The 18,127-nt window shown below is 34.3% G+C and overlaps 1 long non-coding RNA gene and 1 pseudogene across 1 annotated transcript; one reads left to right on the top strand and one right to left on the bottom strand.

The window, feature by feature from the left end:
- Positions 1-4,961: 4,961 nt before the first annotated feature.
- On the bottom strand, positions 4,962-5,719 carry LOC132067936 (uncharacterized). Its single transcript, XR_009417265.1, has 2 exons — positions 5,656-5,719; positions 4,962-5,620 (listed from the first exon to the last, which is right to left on the bottom strand). It is a non-coding gene; the product is annotated as an uncharacterized LOC132067936 (long non-coding RNA).
- Positions 5,720-13,181: 7,462 nt separating this feature from the next.
- LOC132031034 (F-box/LRR-repeat protein At3g26922-like) lies at positions 13,182-14,627 on the top strand (annotated as a pseudogene).
- Positions 14,628-18,127: the final 3,500 nt, after the last annotated feature.

Raw genomic sequence — 18,127 nt, 5'->3', positions numbered from 1 at the left:
AAAAGAGTAAAAATTAAAATTTTCTCTGGCTGAATTGTAAGGCAGCGCCACTGACAATATCATAGCATATGCGCTTGTTACAAATTGAGTATTTATACAGTAAATCGGACGGTGCAGAAATTAGGGAGAGGAATATGAAAATCAGATGGGAACTCATTATGAAAATCGGATGATCATACTACTTAGAGAGCAGAAGATGAAAATCAGATAGGATACAAATTAAGGAGAGGAGATATATTATAGTGTGTCATATGTAATGTTTTGCATTATCTGCATTATAATATTCATATAGAGCCGTTTGGTGGGTTAAAAAGCAAGCATTTATAAAATTCTGGAAACATAAAGAAAAAAAAATAAGTTGGGGTAGCCTAACTTATTTTTTTTGGCTTATAAGTATTTTCGGCTTATATTTCTTTAGATAAGCTAGCCAAATGGGCCCATTTTTTTGGGCTTATTTTAAGACAAATGCTTTTTCACAACAAACACTCAAAAAAAAAAAATTTATAAGCAACTTATAAGCCAATCCAAACGGGCTCATAAAGTCGGTATTTACGTAGATATATAATTATCGTAGTGCATTTCAATTTTCTCGGGACTAATTATCTGGGAAAGTTTCGGCAAATCATCCTAAGTGCACCTGGTCTGGGGCAAACTGAAACCGTATTAGAAGAGTGCCTTCGAGTGTGAGGTTGGACTTTAATTATTTTGACCGAGCTAGTCTGATTAGACTCGAACCATCACGTGTCACATGCATAAATTCCAATTATAAAAGATTATTTTTTTGAATTGTCATCAATTGTCGTTAAGCATCATATATAATCTTAATTATGAAGATACGTCTTCAAATTTAGAGGCTGTTTGGATGGGCTTATGCCTATAAGCTGCAAGCTAAAAAAAATAAGTTGGGGTAATAACTTATTTTTTTTTGGCTTATAAATTTTTTTTTATAAAAGGTGCTTTAGATAAAATGTAAGTCAATGGTCAATTATTTTTGAGCTTATTTTAAGACAAAATGACTTTTAAAGGCGGCAGTACTACCCAAACACTCAAAATTAAAACGAAATTTTTATAAGCAACTTATAAGCCAATCCAAAGGGGCTCTTAAATGTTAGTGATGTTCGGGACGCACAAAACACATCGACTAGTCCATTATCCTCAATAAGCATACTTTTTTATATAAATAAAAAAGATAAGGGCAAAAAACACATCTCAAATATCTTTTTTTTTTTTTCTTTTCTTTCTTTTCTCTTTCATATCCAAACTATCCGAAGTGATACTTTTCTATCTAAACAATCACCTGATACTTAGCAAAACACACCTAAACGCTGACTAGATTAAATGTTTGACCTCAAACATCAAAATACGCGTGAAGCATAATTTTCTCAAAAAAATTCATCTATTTGGCATATGTAATGATATATGAGCTGACTCAGTATTATTTTTTACCTTTTTCTTTTTAATTTTTCAATTAATTCTTTAAAACCCTAAGCTCTCCCCCTTCTTCTTCATCATTTCTCACATTTTTCTTTATTTCTTCTTCTCTTGTGTAGATTTTCTCATTTATTTCTTCTTCATTATCAACCCTGTTCTTCATTTCTTCTTCTGTAAGACCTAATCAGATTTTCTCCTTCATTTTGATTCCCTTTATCTTCTTCATTGATCATATTTTCTTGTCAAAATGAGGAAGAATGTCTTTTGCAAATGTGGGCAGTTATCTACGTGGAATTAACTTTTAACCTAACAATTAGTTCTGCCACAGTGATATTGTTTATCCACATTTTAGATAGGAAAGTCTCACTCAAATAGTTTAGACATGAAACACAGAAAGAGTGATAATTGAGTAGTGTTTTTGAATTTATCTCTAAATAAAAGCTACTGTGACATTGTTTTGAACAAGTTATAGCAGGTGTTTCTTCCGTAAAACATTTTCACCCCAATTGTTGACTAAACTGTGGCAATCTAAAGTTAGATAATTCGATAGATATTCTACAAAGGAATGGCAAGGTAATAAAATATAATCACGTCAAAGTACAGCACTCAAGATACTAGAATTAAAAACTACAAAATTTCTGCATCTGAATTTTGAAAAATCAACATAGATTATTGTAATGAGCCAATGAACTGAAATAATAATAATTCAATTATCCCAATCGAACCTAAAAACAATAAATAGGGACTAAAATAATTCATAATTAGGTCAAACGAGAGGAAGACCGTAAGGACGGATATTAGTTTTAAAAATATGTGTGCATTTGAATCTATAATTTTTAATTTAAATTTGAATTTGTTTGTGTAAAGCTCACTTGAATTGTGGAAACATTAGATTTATCTCAAAAGTGAAACAAAGATGATAGGTTCAGTAATTTGAGCTGAGTCTTGAATTTATAAAATTAAAATTTTAAATTCACTTCCCTTTAGATAAATCTTTCAATGAATTATTTTGATGACTCTTCAATGGAATACGCGTCAGCTGAAAGTACAGTATCCTGCCACGTACGTGCTTATTCATGCACCTCAATGCAAACACTAAAGCCTCTTTAATTTCTACTATTCTTTTACTCTTAGGATAAATAAAGAAACAGATTCATAATTTAAATTTTAAGAGTTTAATTTTAAAATTTTTAGTATTAAATTTATTATATTTTAAAAACTATGAATTTATATTTACTACTCCATCTATCTTAATTTGTTTGACATTTTTCACTTTTTAAAAATTAAATTTTTTAATTTTAACCGTATGTTTGAACGTAAAATTATTAATTTTTTAAAATAAAATTTATATATTTAAAAATTACGTATAATAAGTGACCATAATTAGTAACTTAAAATACATATAAAAATTTTACGGTCAAAGAACGATTCATTTGATTATTAAAAAGCGAAAAATGTCAAACAAATTAGGACGAAAAGCATATATAATTTTAATATTTAAGTTAGGGTTTGAACCCCTTATAAGGCTAGATAGCTGAAATTTTTTTCATAAGACGAGCCTCTACAAAACATGAATCCAATTCATCTTTGTCCTAAAGCCTTGTCACAACTATCCTCACCTACTAATTTCCACAAACTCTTGCAAATTCGTAAAACAACTCATATTTCTTCAACTCAACTAAAACACCACCGCAAATATTCATCCGATCATCCACCGGCAAAACCACCACCGGAATTCCCGGCAGCACCACAGGCAGACAAGCCATCTGAGTCGTCTGAAGTCCCGAGCGCTCCGGACTCAACACCGCCACCACAAAATCGGGTGCCGGTGGATGATCCGTATGGTTCAGGGGCAGCTATGCCCCAGAAAGGTTCTAAGTCCAGAGTCAGACAACCTCATGGTGCTGAAGTGAAAACTCCTACTCCACCTGAGCCTGCTGATATGTTTTCCTCTTAATTATTAATGTACAGTTAAGCTTGTTAGCCGCCTCTTTTTGTTTTTGTTTTTGTTTTTTTGGGTTGTGGCTGTGCTAGTAGTTGTCCTTAATTTCATGGAGTATGTGTATTGTAGATAATAAGGGGTCGTTTGTTATATATTAAGACAGATAATATTGAGATTTTGATATAAACTTTATATTGGTTTCGCTAAAAACCAAGTACCAACTATCAAACACTGGATAAAATGCAATTTTTAAAATTTGTTTCTTGAATTCGCCTTTTAAAATTTAGACTAAGGTGCTGTTTGGCGATAAAAATTATTCACTTTTCTTTTGATTTTTTTTTTTTTTTTTTTTCATTTTCTTGATAAAAAATTTATTTTTTAAAAAAATTTCACTTTTTTATAACTACATTTTGCCAAAAATTATAATTTTAAAAATTATTATCAAACACAATTCCAACTCTAGCTTTAAAAAAAATTTATATAATAAAAATAAATAATTTTTATTTTTTGATTATAGCATACGCAAAAAGTAAATATTTTGACATTTGAAATTTAATAATATTAAATTATTATGTAATTTTTTAATTATTATTTAGATATTATTTTATTATTTAAGAATAGAATTAAAAAAAATTAGTCAAACTTACACTTTGAGATAAAAAAAATTAATTGAGATCGACACTTACTATGAAGCTTGTTATGAAACGGAGGCCGTAGCTGATAATTTTGCTATGAAGTAGGAGCTCATGCCTTCACAAACTGTACGTGATGCAGATAATAATGAGATATTTGTGTGGTTTGACGAAAAGCCCGGCAACTCCTTTTTGCCAACTGCTTTTCCTGATTTATTGTACAGGGATATTTTGATAACTTGGGATGAATTTTGCTTTTCATGATTGATCAGAAGTGTTTGTTACTGTAGTTTTGCTTCTTTATTTTTGGATTGTGAAGACTTTACTAGCCTTTACAGTAGGGGGCCCATGTGAATCCTGATCTCTATATGCAGCTTTATACACTTGGTAATCTTTGACACTCAGTTGTCAATGCTTATCCTACCGATCAGATAAATGTACATTGCTGAAATATTTTAATTACTGAAATTTTGTTTAGCTTAACATTAATTTTATTATATTTTTATAATTAACCGGAAAATAGTACAACCTACAATATGCTACAGTGAAAAATTCCCTAACTTTTATTGAATATAGGTTATAATGCAGTTACATAAAAGTTATAAAATCATAGTAATATAGTTCTGATAGTATCAGTTTGTTGGTAAATGGCAATTTTTTTTTTTGATGAATTGACAATATTATGTCAATGTATCAGTAGAATAAATTTAATAGTAATATGTTTAAATTCAGCTAAATGGGTTATTCCTAAGATTATTCTTAATCTGAATAAAATATTCTACTTAAAAAAATTGTTTCCTAACCATTAGAATATCCAATGTAAAGTAGGGGCTTAATAAATTTCAATTGGTTATTATCCGAACTATTACTTACTTTTGGTCGGTTCAATCCTCACATCAGTAATCCTCGTCCTCATTTTCTTTTCCCATATCCCTATGTAATAAAAAAAATTTAAAAAAATTTAAAAAATATCCAACGTAAAATAGTTGAATAGCAGAAAGGAAAGATTCTTACGCAATATATACTAATGGAAAATAGGAACAGTAAAAGTAAAGAGGACAATTTCTTGATAGTTGTTGGGTTGTTTCATACAGCTTATGTAGTTTATACCCCTCCATCTCACTCTATGTGATGGTATTTAGATTTTTTACTTACAATCTGTAAAATATGTTATAGCATTTTATGATTATGAATCTTGTAAGTGAAGATAAAATAAAAAAATTTAAAGTTAAACTATTTAAAAATATTAGGTGTTATTCTCTTGGGATAATTAATTAAAATGAAAAATGCATCACACAAAATGAAATCAAGCGGATAATTGTTAAGTGAACATTGAAGTTTGACCCATTATCAAATTTACTTTATAAAACTTGATAAATTAGATCATAAAAGTATAAACTTGACTTTCAAATAAGTTATACTTGGATCTTATTGCATAAAATGCATACTAAGCACTACCTAGGTTGGGCTTGTGCTGGTACGGGCTCGGATGTCTAGTAGTATTACGAGATGGCTTTCTTTTTCTCGAAAGCAAACAGTATTTCCTCTGTCCCATGTTACTTATGCGCTTTTTAGTTTTGCACGCTGTTTCTTTTGTACGCTCTTTAGAAATAGCCTTATCTCTTTTTTATAAATTGTACTCTAATCAACGTGGGTTACTTTATCGTTCGTTAAAAGTTGGGATTATTCATATGCTATGTCGTTACAATTTAGTCACTAGTGGTAGGGAGCCAGGAAAATGATCGAGCAAATGATTGACTACAAGGACAAATTTTATTAATTAGTCTCTAATTAACTAAATCAGCACAGAAAACAGCCACGTGGCTCCTTCACGCCACTTTTGCCGACCTGAATCCACCGCAGAACACCTCTATTCCACCATTAAATCCTCTAGCTCCTCCACGACTCAACCATGGACAAAGAAAAGACAGAATTTCGCTTTTTCCATTTGTTGCCAGCTGCATATTTTTATTGTAAAAGCTATATTCTTGAAGTTTTGGAGTAATTTTGAAGAAGAAAGCCGAAGTTTTGAAGAAAAAAGCCGATGTTTTTTTTCTGACGAAACTCTCATGGAGGAGTGGTGGTGAAATTGGATGGAGAATTGGATTTCAATAATGAGATTAGAGGAGAACTTACATCCAAGGGTGTCAATCAACATCCCTTCGTCGAAAAATTACACCTTGGAAATACGTAAAAAGAATCTTTTTATGTATATATACTATGTGTTGAACTTTCTTAATTTTCGTATATTTACTTATTTATATTTCGACACGATCGTGAGGTTGTATGGTACTTTCTAGATGGAGAAATTGATGATGGTGGATAGTGATTGTTTGGGTAGCGGCGGTGTATGATACATTGGAGGTAGTGGAAATGGAGTGATCGAGTTGTGAAGGCAAATCAATTGTGGGATAGCGGAATCGGCTGGCACAGTTGATGGCTATGTTGATTGTAAATGAGAGATGTAATTGTGAAAAGTCGGTGGTGGCACGGTTTAAAGTAAAGAAGAAATGTGCAGTGAAAATGAATGGATTCTCTGTATAATTCGTCGAAGGCCAAAGTTGGGCCTTTAGCAAATCACAAGGGTAAAGTTAGACCTTTCGCAATCTACAAAACACCATCTGAGCTTCTGGACAAATTAAATATTACTAGTTTTGTCTAAACATACCAAGCGGAATCCTTTTACACAATGTGTTGATCAAAACAAGCTTTCAACATCACCAACAAAGCATTCTGAAATGGGCTTCATCCATTGAATATTAACAACGGAAAAGGGCCAAATAAACCCCTGTACTATCGAAAAAGGTAGAATATACCATCCGTTATACTTTGGGTCCAAATATACCCCTACCGTTATATGTTAGGTTTAAATATACCCCTCTACAGTTAAAGTTGACCTAAATCCTACATGGATTAATATTTTAATAAAATAAATATTATGTGGCATGTCACCTCACTTACAAACCCAATTTTACCCCTCCCCTCCCTATCTTCTTCCACCACACCTCCCCCTCTACTACTAACGTCCTTAGAAGACTCTATTAGACAATTTCTGTACATGTCAATTGATCTTGCACATAAGAGTAGTGATAGTTTAAATTGCGGAAAATGTGCCTGCCGTTATGTCTCTTTTCCTTGCCCTTACCTTCTAACGGTCTCTCTCTCTCATATAGTTTACTAGGAATAGGGAAGGCCCAACTGGGCAGCAGTGATCATGAGGCCACTGAGATTCGAACACTGCGATTCATGTGGCCTTTTGGCTATTGTGTTGTCCCCTTATGTACTTTTAAATGGGGATTTCATCCCATAAAAGAAATGTGAAAGGAATAAAGATTGTGAATACTCCAATTGATAATTCTCTTTTGATGTCATTATTCCTAGCAAAAATAAAATAAAATGACTAACCAACTTCCTTTTACATTCTGGAGTTATTGTTGTTAGCCATCCATGTACCTAACATGAAGTATTGAGACGACTCTAGAATTTGTCAGGTACTGAATTCTAAGGTGTGGTGGAAGAAGGACGGTAGTAGTAGAGGGGGAGGTGTGGTGGAAGAAGATAGGGAGGGGAGGGGAGGGGTAAAATTGGGTTTGTAAGTGAGGTTGCATGCCACATAATATTTATTTTACTAAAATCTTAATGCCATTTAGGATTTGGGTCAACTTTAACTGTGAAGGGGTATATTTGAAACCAAAGCATAACGACAGGGGTATATTTGGACCCTAAGTATAACGAAGGGTATATTTGACCCTTTTTCGATAGTATAAGGGTATATTTGGCCTTACCAGAGTAAGTCAGTGTCGGGTGGATTTAGAGTATTGAATGGGGTTCCCGGGAAACAAGTAGTCTACAAAGTGTGCTATTGGTCTAAGCTCTGCTGTCCTCTTGTTTAAGGGTTCAAATCCCATTGGCCATCATGCAGGCCTTTATTTTTCCCCTTTTTGTTTTTTCAAATGTCTTTGTATAAAGTTCGTTGAGTTAAGCACTAGTTCATTTTCTTCTTATGCCTTATGCTCCCAAAGGATTCTTCAGGTTAGTTACTCTATACACTCCATTATTTAAAACGCTGTAAAAGTTCATGAGATCATTCAATATGTTCATAAACTTTTAACTTCTTGCATAAAATTATCAGGTATTAAATAACAGACATCAAATATGCTTTTTTATTGATATTTCTGTCTCCGAAATTTGGTGAAAGAGAAGACAACCCCAACTCAAAATACAGGAAGAAATCAACATCCAATAACAAATCAAATACAACTGTTGGATCTTTAGCTAATGAAATGACTTTATCCTTGTAATGTTCTTCATTTCATACACCAGAATTGCCAATAATATAATGCAGAACACGGAAAACTTTCTATATAGCAAGTCGTCTGAGAATTAAATATAAAAAGTCACAATTATGTTGATATGAGCAATATCGCGTTCCAAGAATCCATTGCTTTCAATTTTGAAGTTCTTAAGACCCAGACATGCTCATATATCATATACACTAAACAGACAACAACAACATACCCAGTGTAATCTCACAAGTGGGGTCTGGCGAGGGTAAAGTGTACGCAAACCTTACCCCTACCTTGAGATGTAGAGAGGCTGTTTCCGATTGACCCTCGGCACTAACAATAAACAAAATATATGGAAATATCACAATTGCGTTTACTGTTATTGATCATAAGCAACTTCACAAGAACTGAAGAGAAAGCAGAACACTTGATATAGTGTCTTTGTGCCTATTTCCAACTCAGTCATATGACCAAAGATCCTTTTTAAGAGAACTTCATAAATTTGAAGTTATTACATATCCAGAATATATCCTGAAAAATGAATTTTTATAAATGAATAAGTGCATTCAATTTGCAATGGAGATAAACTGACTCCATCACCAATTTGATAAAAAATGAACTTTCACCCTCTCTGTAAGGGTCCTTATTGCCGGATCCTCACTTCTGAGTTCCACACGTTGCTTATTTTTCCGATCAAATGTGTAGGCTTTTACTTCTTTTAATTGACTGTGCCAAGGCTTGCTTCCATGAGAAGCAGAATCACTCGAATTCTTCATATACATTAGACGATCGGCGAAACATGCAAGCATTTCACCACTTGATTGTAGTTTGAGTTCCCTAGGGCAACAGGCCTAGGGGTGTTCATGGGTCGGTTTGGATCGGTTTTGGGTTAAAATCAAAACCAAACCATTCTAATCGGTTTTTAAATTTTTTAAAATCAAACCAAACCAAACATAATGCATATCCATCGGTTTGATTGTAATCGGTTTAGTTCGGTTTGGGCCGATTTTTCGGTTTTTAAGAAAACTAACGTTATTTCCCTCTTTCGTGTTTTTTTCCTACAATTAGGAGAGAATTTTCTATCATTTTTCAACTTATAATTAGTTATTACCATTTTATTGTGGCAGCTATAATATTCTTGGATTATGGTAAATTTCATGGTTGATTCTTTGAACAAAAGAGTTTGAATTCATGAATTTATTTTTTGAGATGGGATTAAGGTATAAAGTTCATTAGCCGATTAGATATAAATAATTTTTTTTACTGAAAAGTATACAAATTATTTAAAAGTATTTATAAAAATTAATATATTGTGTATATATAATTACAAAAATTATGTATAAAATTAGTCGGTTTGGTTTGATTTTTTCTTCGGTTTGCTTTTAGTAAAACCAAAACCAAACCAAATATTATCGATTTTTAAAAAATTCAAAACCAAACCAAACCCAACCCAAATGAATACAGGTTTATTTAATCGGTTTAGTTCGATTTTCGGTTTGGATCGATTTTTAACCAAACCGTGAACACCCCCAGTGACAACTCCATAAAAAAGCATCCACAAATGTTGAGCACTCCCTAGACGACCTTTTAAAATCTATTTCCAAAACGTCCACTCGAGGGATAGCAATTCCATGGTGCAGTTGCAATTCTTTGTTGTTGATCTCATTGCATTTGGAAAAATAAAGGAAAACTTTAGAACATAAGGTCCAATTAGATAACTTACAAAACTATTCAACATTTAAATTGTTCCAGCAATAAAGAACGACTTAGTGTGCTTCAATTGGCTTACCTTTTATGCAATTTCAAGTTCAGGAATTTGACTTCCCGTACACTCAAGTGATACTTCGGAGCATCAATCTCCTGCTCTCTCAATGGATCACACTTCACCAACCCACTAGGCAATGAATGCATCAGATCACAACGTGTCAACACCAATTTTGTTAACGACTATGCTGCCAAGATAGTGAAAATAGGCAAGGGGTATAACCGTTTCGAGGAGCTAGTAAAAACATCCAAAACTCAAACTTGTCAATCAGGGATTTTTCTTTCCTTGTATCTCTCCGTGATTTTATCCACAATTTTCCTATTGCCTTTGTGAAAATTAACTTTGAATACTAAATTGGGATGAGTTATCCAGGTTTGTAGCCATGTTTTGGAGAGAATACTCATTTGGGCTGCTTCTTTTAAGCTAAGGTAAGAGAGTATTTTTTGAATGAGGCATTCATGCAAAATGTCTAACGTGGATTCTTGATCTCTTGATCTCTTATAATTCTGCTTATAGTTGTCCATCCATACCTTAAGAACCCGTTTTTCAACTCCGATTTTGCGGCAAAACTCGCTAATCATCTCTTCATCTCGCTTCTGCAATTTCCACCCAACTCTTTCGGCAAATTCTAACATTCTTTCCATTTGATGTTGAGTGAATTTAGACTCAATAACTTTCTTCTTCTTTTAGGGTTTGTTGCATTAGGTCTCTTCATAGTCACGGCTTGGAAGGAAAAGTTTATAAAAATGTAATTTATACAATTTCTTCCTCTTATCTTATGTACTATATAAAAGTTATTGCTTAAAGCAGGGAGACTGAGTCTGAAGCATATGTACTATATAGAAGGCCATAAAAGTTGCGGATGACCTTATTTCTAGATTTCAAACAAGTCCAGCTATGTACTAAACTCTAGTTAATGATACTAGTACTAGTAGTAATATTTATCTTTTCTACCCAAAGAAATATAGAAAACGTTTTTACTAAATAATCTAATAGGATTATTCATTCTGTTCTAATTTATACGATTTTGATGCACAAAATGTTGTTTACAACCACATATGTGATAATACCTTGCCTAATCAACCTAAAAGAACTTAGATTTTCTACTTCCAAGATAGAGGACAAATTTATATTTATTTGGTTAAGAGTATCTTGGGATTGGTTTAGACCATCAGACCAAGTTATAACTGTATCCAAACGCCCTCTAATCATGTATACAGCCAGCCAAGGAGCTTCTCATTATTTTACATTCGTCAAAAAATGGGGATTAAAGTATTTCTATACTCTAGGCATGAAGCCCCAGACTCAGTATAAACCTGCCAAAAAATCTGTCACTGGCATTTTACAAAATTGAAAGGCTGAAGTGATGAAAACAACCCTTAACTTGGCACGGTTTATTACTTTAGTTCCTGAACTATTGTCACGCTTAAAAACACTCCCAATCTTGACTACCTGAATTTAAGACACCCCCGAACTCGTGACCCTTAGAGAGTGTAGTTTACTCGCGGGTCCAGCTAGAATAAAATGATGATGTGGCCTCCACATGTATAATATTAACGCCAAATCATAAAAGGAAATTACATTCCGGTAAATAACTCGACCCGATAACCTACATTCAATTAAATCACCCTAAATTGGTCTAGAACAATCCATTTGAACCAAAACACTCTCTCTCCATCTCCCTTTGTCACTAAATCTTCAATGTTCTTGACTACTTCGACTCTGGCTCATCTCTATTTTTCATCTTCAAAAAACCCCGAATAACAATATTAGTTTGCTCCGGAAAGGTGTCTTATACCACTCGAAAAATTTGCAAGAACATTAACCTCTCACCTGTACAAAGTGAACGAAAATCAATTAGAAACCCAACAAAATTAGGTGCAAATTGAACCTTCTAAATCGAACAAACCCAACAAAATTATACTAAAATTGACATACCAAAAAACACAAATTACATACCTCTTGTTGTTTTGACATCCCAAAAATCTCCTTCTCGGATTGTCATCGGACCATGAAATCCTCACTACCACCAGAAATCCACATCTACAAACTCCAGTCATGAATAAAATTGAGAGAAAAATCAACAAATATGATTAAGAACTTTAACAATTAGAAAGGGAGGAGGTGTATTTTAATGGAAGTGAAGAAAGTGTCTTGAATTTAAGTTGTTGTGTATTCTAATGGAGGAGTGTTTTAATAAAGGAGCTAGGAAGGAGATGATTTAGCCATTGGAATAGGAAAAATAAAATAAAAGAAAATGTAAAAATGTGATTTTTTAATGTTTGAAGCTGATGTGGAAGCTTCTCACGCGCGTGTAGGAGTTTGAACACACTTGTTGTGCTAGGTGTCAAATCGGGGGTGAATTAAAATTCATTTAGCTAAGATTGGGGGTGTTTTTGAGTGTGGCAATAGTTCAGGGACTAAAGTAATAAACTGTGCCAAATTTAGAGATATTTTCACCACTTCAGCCAAATTGAAATACATTAAGCTTCTTTATAGTTTGCTCGTATCTCATGTTTGTCAAATCCTTAGAGAGAGCAATATTCGAGTCATTTTGAGCTCAACAACATATCACCTTTCATCATTTTGAGATTTTGCACGGTTTCCTTTGACTTGGGTTTATACCTCATACACATGCTTTAATATAATTTTGTAATATGTGAAAGTCTGTGTTGATTAACATGGAATACACACGCAATACACGTAACGAGAAAATATTCTTTCTTTTCTCATGGACAAGCTTGGCCCCAGGAGCTGAGAGGGAAATATTTTATCGAGTAAGTTAGCAGACATGTAATTAATAAAATATTGTGCCGATGCATTATTTAAGTAATTAAATTTGTATGCACTAACAGTGAAAAGAAATTTTACACAATGAGGTCACTTATTATGTAACTAGAGGAAAATCACTTGATAGGAATTAATTTCTAGTTCTCTAAAGATGGTAACTCTGATATCACAGGGTAACATCCATTAATTGTGTAAAAGTAATCAATGGATAGTGGTTTATTTACTTTCGTACCCAAGGCCTATAGAAGGGCCGATTCTTACAAACGCTAACCTATATATTGTCGTTTACATTAGGGTTTTCATATAGAAATTTGTCTCATAGCAATACCACAACTATGGCTGACATATTGCCGGAATGCCTCATTCAAAAAATACTTTGTTATCTTAGTTTTAAAGAAGCAACTAAGATGAGAATTCTCTCCAAAACATGGTTGCAAGCCTGGTCAACTCTTCCCACCTTGAAATTCACAAGTCATTATCTCAAACGCAATACGAAGAAAGTGGACAATATCATGGAGAGATATAGAGATGAGAAAATTCCTATAGAAAACTTTGAATTATTACTTTCTGGTTATTTTCCGGAAGGTTTTACTTTGATTGACAAGTGGCTTGACATTGCACTTCAGAATGGTGTTAAAGATCTTGTGCTTAGAGTTCCTCGCTTAACATCATCATACACCTTTCCTATTTTCAAAATCTTGGCGGCAAAATCTTTAAGAGAATTTGTTCTAAGTGATTGTAATTTAAAGCATGTTTCGTTATCTAGTGGTGTGACAATCTGCCATTCATTGAGAAAGCTTTCTCTATCTTTTGTACAGTTAGATGTGAACATGCTTCAGACTCTACTTAACAGTTGTCCCTTGATTGTCAATTTCATTCTTAAGTATTGTGATGGGTTGGAAAAGATTGAGCTGCTGAATCTTCAAAATATCAAGTCAGTTTGCATTAGGACACAGAGATATAAAAACCACCTTGTTAAAATCCTCGCACCAACTCTTGAACACTTGTCTTATTCTTATTCTAGTGATTTCTGGGATTCTAGTCATTCATTGGGAAAATTGGATGTTGTTGAATGTCAAAATCTGAAATCTTTAGATATATCAAATGTGATGATATCTGATGGATTTCTCCGGCACCTTATTTCTAGATCTCAATCACTGAAGGTCTTGAATATTCGGGATTGTAAGGGCATAGGGCAGATTGATGCTCGGAATTTGGTATCACTTGAGTATATGGGAGAACAAATTCCTGAACTTAAAATTTCAAGAGAGTCAAGCCAATTGAAGCACTCAAAAATCATTCTTCGCTGCTACTCTTTGGATGCCGGCTGGTTTTGCAAGTTGAGGACGTTTCTATCAAATTCAACCTCTCTGTCTCACGTTTCCCTTGATTTTCCCCGGTACAATGAGATCAACATCAAATATTTGCAAATGCACCACTGAGTTGCTACCCCCGAAGTGGACATTTTAAATGTCAATACTTTATGGCAGATGGAATGCCTGGCTTTTGTGGATGCTTTGCTATGGAGTTGTCATCCTAGGAGACTGAACCTTCACTCAAGTATTGAAATGATTAAATCTTTCATCAGTCGTTTAATGTATATGAAAAATTTGAGTCATTCTACTTCTCATAGAAGCACGCCCAAGCATAGTCAATTAAAAGACGTAAAAGCTTTTGACCGGAAAAATCAGCCGCTGGAACTCAGAAGTGGGGAACTGGCAATAAGAAACCTTAGAGATTGGGAGGAAGTTTATTTTTTATTAGATTGGTGGTGCAATTAATCTGTCACTATTTCAAATTGAATGCACTTATTTCATTCTGAAGTTTATTAATCTGTTTGTCAGTATAGATTTTTTTTTAAATTCTTGCACTTCCCAAATTATCTAGCCACACTATGTGGCCCATAGTTAAGTAGTCTGTTAAGTACTGATAATTGTGCTGAAGTTGAATCATAAAATTCTTTATTCTGGCTTTCTCACTATTCTAGAATTCTTTCCTCTTGCTTTCTCAAAAAATAACTGAGCAGTCTCGAGAGTTCAACAGATTTTTGTAGACATGTGGATTTGAAGGTTGGTGATCAGATATATCAGCTAACTGTGGGCTGGCATTCACAAACAGTACACTCACTCTCGCAATAAAATCTTTTTTCCTCTCCAAGAGATGGCGTAATACGTAAAAGTATACAGCCAATCTTCCTGTCTGAGGTGCCAGACCAGAATTCTACAATAAGATCTTAGTTAATTTAAAAAAAAAAATAAAATTGCAGCAGATGATGGCTACTGATTAGCTTCTTTTATGATCTACTCTCTGTAGTTATGTTTATCTTATTGAATTATAAAAAGCGCGGCATCACCAGTTCATATGGTAAACTTAAACTCGAAATAAAAAATGTGTTAAAACCGACAAGCTGCAAAAATAATGCAAAAATAGAACAACTAATCAAGTTGCCAGGTTAATGCAAAGACTTGCTTGGTCTTTGTTGCAGTCTGTCTCTTAATCTTCTCATCAATTCAATTCCAGCATGAGCTATCTATTTATACAACACTCTCCATATTCTGGTCCAACATAGCACCGAGTACCGCCATATTCTGGTCCAACATAGCACCGAGTACCGCTCATGCTTGTCGTGCTCCTCAACTCTCGACAGAAAACAAATCTGCTCAACTCTCAACAGAAAACAAATTCTTTCTCCCCAGGCCTTTCTACACTGACTTCTACATCTGAATCATCTGCATTTTGGTTCTGAATTTTCTCTTTGTCCTGAACTGTAAGTGTTTTTCAATATCAAAATGTGGCAGCTTGAACCGCTTTCTACAGTAATTTTATGGCCTTCTTATTCATCTTGTTTAGTTCATCAAGATGCTCTTCTTTCTATCACTCTTTCATCTTCTGGACTTCTTGTTATGCGTTTTTCCCTTCTTCACCACCTCCTTCCCGGGCTCTTTGTTGGGAATCCAGCTCTCGTTCTTATGAAGTTATTTCCTGCACTTCCCTTTTCTAAGTACCATTATCAATTCTGCAGTTCTCAGGTTGCTCAGCAGATGACATGGTAAGTGATACATTGTGATTTGTACTTCTCTGCGTCAATTTTTTCACATACTTTTATTAGATATTTTAGTTGTTGCATAAGTTCCACATAGATCTCTCAAAGGCTCGGCTTATAGATGGTCTTTGTACTTTAAAATACACTGAATTGAACGAGATATACTTAAAACAAGAGACCTCATAGCTTCCTATCTTATAATTCTAAAATTTACATGAATATGGAATTCATAACCTATTATTTTCTTCTTGGCTTATTTCAACTTACTGTTTTACTTTCAGTTTGATGCCTCAAACTATGTACTCTGCTGAAAAGTGAAGTTAAGATGCATATAGTTTTGTTTAAGTTTTACTGATTTCACGTCGCACTAAATAGACCTCTCTAGACCAAATTCCACTGCTTTTATGGATAAACAGAACCTGTATTGCTTCGGTCACAGCCCTTTGGTATAAGCACACTTAAAAGTAAAGTGTTCATTTGTTTCTCTGGCAGCATCGAGTATCATTTGTCACTACTTCCACCATAGCAATTTTATCCTTTGTACTCAACCTGCTGGCGCATACTAGTAATATGATGATTAGATGTAGTTATAGTGTCGTATATTTCTCTTTTACCCCTAATATAAACCAAGGAACTCTGTATTCCTTCTTCTGCAAGGAATAGTTCGTGCCTCTAAACTAGTCGGCTTGATCATTTCCTTCATAGATGCAATACAGCTAGTGCTTTCAGCAGTGCCCCTCTTCTTCGAAGGCCTTTTAGTTCTCCATTCTCAATTTTCAACAATGCCACTTAGGATATAATTAGCACTAAGACCTGATATTCAAAATTTATTTGTTCGTTAAGAAAGGGGATCATTTGTTTTGTATGAAACCTTTCTTCTTCCTGTTTACTGAAGAAGGGAAAAAATTAAAAATGTAAGAAGTTTTCCTTACTTTTTTTGGTAGTAAGAGATCATTTTATTACCAAAAGTGAGCACTGAAGTACAGGGATAAAAAAACTGCAAACTGGACATGAAGCCCCAGCTGCAGATCACACAACTGCTTAGCTAGCACAAGATACCCTAATCCAACCCCAACAGGTTCCTACACAGGATAGTGATTATGCTGGTCAAGCCCAGGGGTGGAGCCACATAGGGCCCAGGGCGAACCCCCTTCGGCGGAAAAAAAACACTGTTTATACATGGTTAAAATTATTTTTTATGTATATATATAGTAGATATTGAACCCCCTTTGGCTTCTTCTTGTGTTTACTTTTTTTATATTTTGAACCCGTTAGTGAAAACCAATTTCTTCACCTTTGTTTACCCCGAATTACGGGTAACAATTAGATTTGTACGTGGTGAAATAGGATATGTGGATGAACTTTAATCTTTTAAGTTGGTATGAAATTCCTTTGGATGTGTCTATGATTATATTTGTATATATATATATATATATATGTGTATAAGCAATATATCGTAAATGGACAACATGTGCCAAATATGCTTGAATAATGAAGATGGATTAGATCAGTTATGGATGAACAGTATAAATCCGGACCAAAACACTTTGAAGAGAGCTTTTATATATCAGATGGTTACAATATTCTAATATGAGAAAAAGGCTAACCCAAAATAGGGGAAAATGGCCCCCTATTTATAGGTATTCCTAATGGGCCCTTAATCCAATACAAAAAGGCTTTTCTGAATAAACCCTAAAAAGGATAAGGCTGATCCGTACGGTCTGACATCCGTACGGTTGTCAGCCCAAATGGCAGAACGGTTTTATGACGCGTGGCAATCTCAAAACAGACTAACCGGACCAGGACACGCTCATTTAAGCTCGGACTATCCGGGCCAACGAACACGCTTATTTTGCCTCGGGTCAGTTGTATCCGGTACAACATCCCCGGTATGGAGCAAGATTGAACATGCTAGTGCCCATTTGGACCTGTCTTTGGCTCCGGTCTCATCGGTCATACGTTGACCCGATTTTTACTGTATACAGATAGTCCCCACACTTTCCGGATCAGAGTTTCACCGAAGTGACAGGAAGTGGAAGAGTCTCAACCCGGTGGTCTCATAAGTCCATTCTCATTTTCAAAATAGGCGGGAACCGTCACGTCACGTCCTTCTGACTTCGGCCACGTGTCCCATTCCGAATGGCCAACTTCGAAAACCGCCTCAAGCCACGTCACTTCAAATCACGTCTCATTAATTCTCGAACACGTGTCATCTCTCGATTGGCTGGCCTCGGTGAA

This window comes from Lycium ferocissimum, chromosome 1 (genome assembly GCF_029784015.1).
Source record: "Lycium ferocissimum isolate CSIRO_LF1 chromosome 1, AGI_CSIRO_Lferr_CH_V1, whole genome shotgun sequence".
Lineage (NCBI taxonomy): Eukaryota > Viridiplantae > Streptophyta > Magnoliopsida > Solanales > Solanaceae > Lycium > Lycium ferocissimum.
The sequence above is the reverse complement of the archived record's forward strand: the minus strand, read 5'-3'. Positions and strand labels throughout refer to the sequence as shown.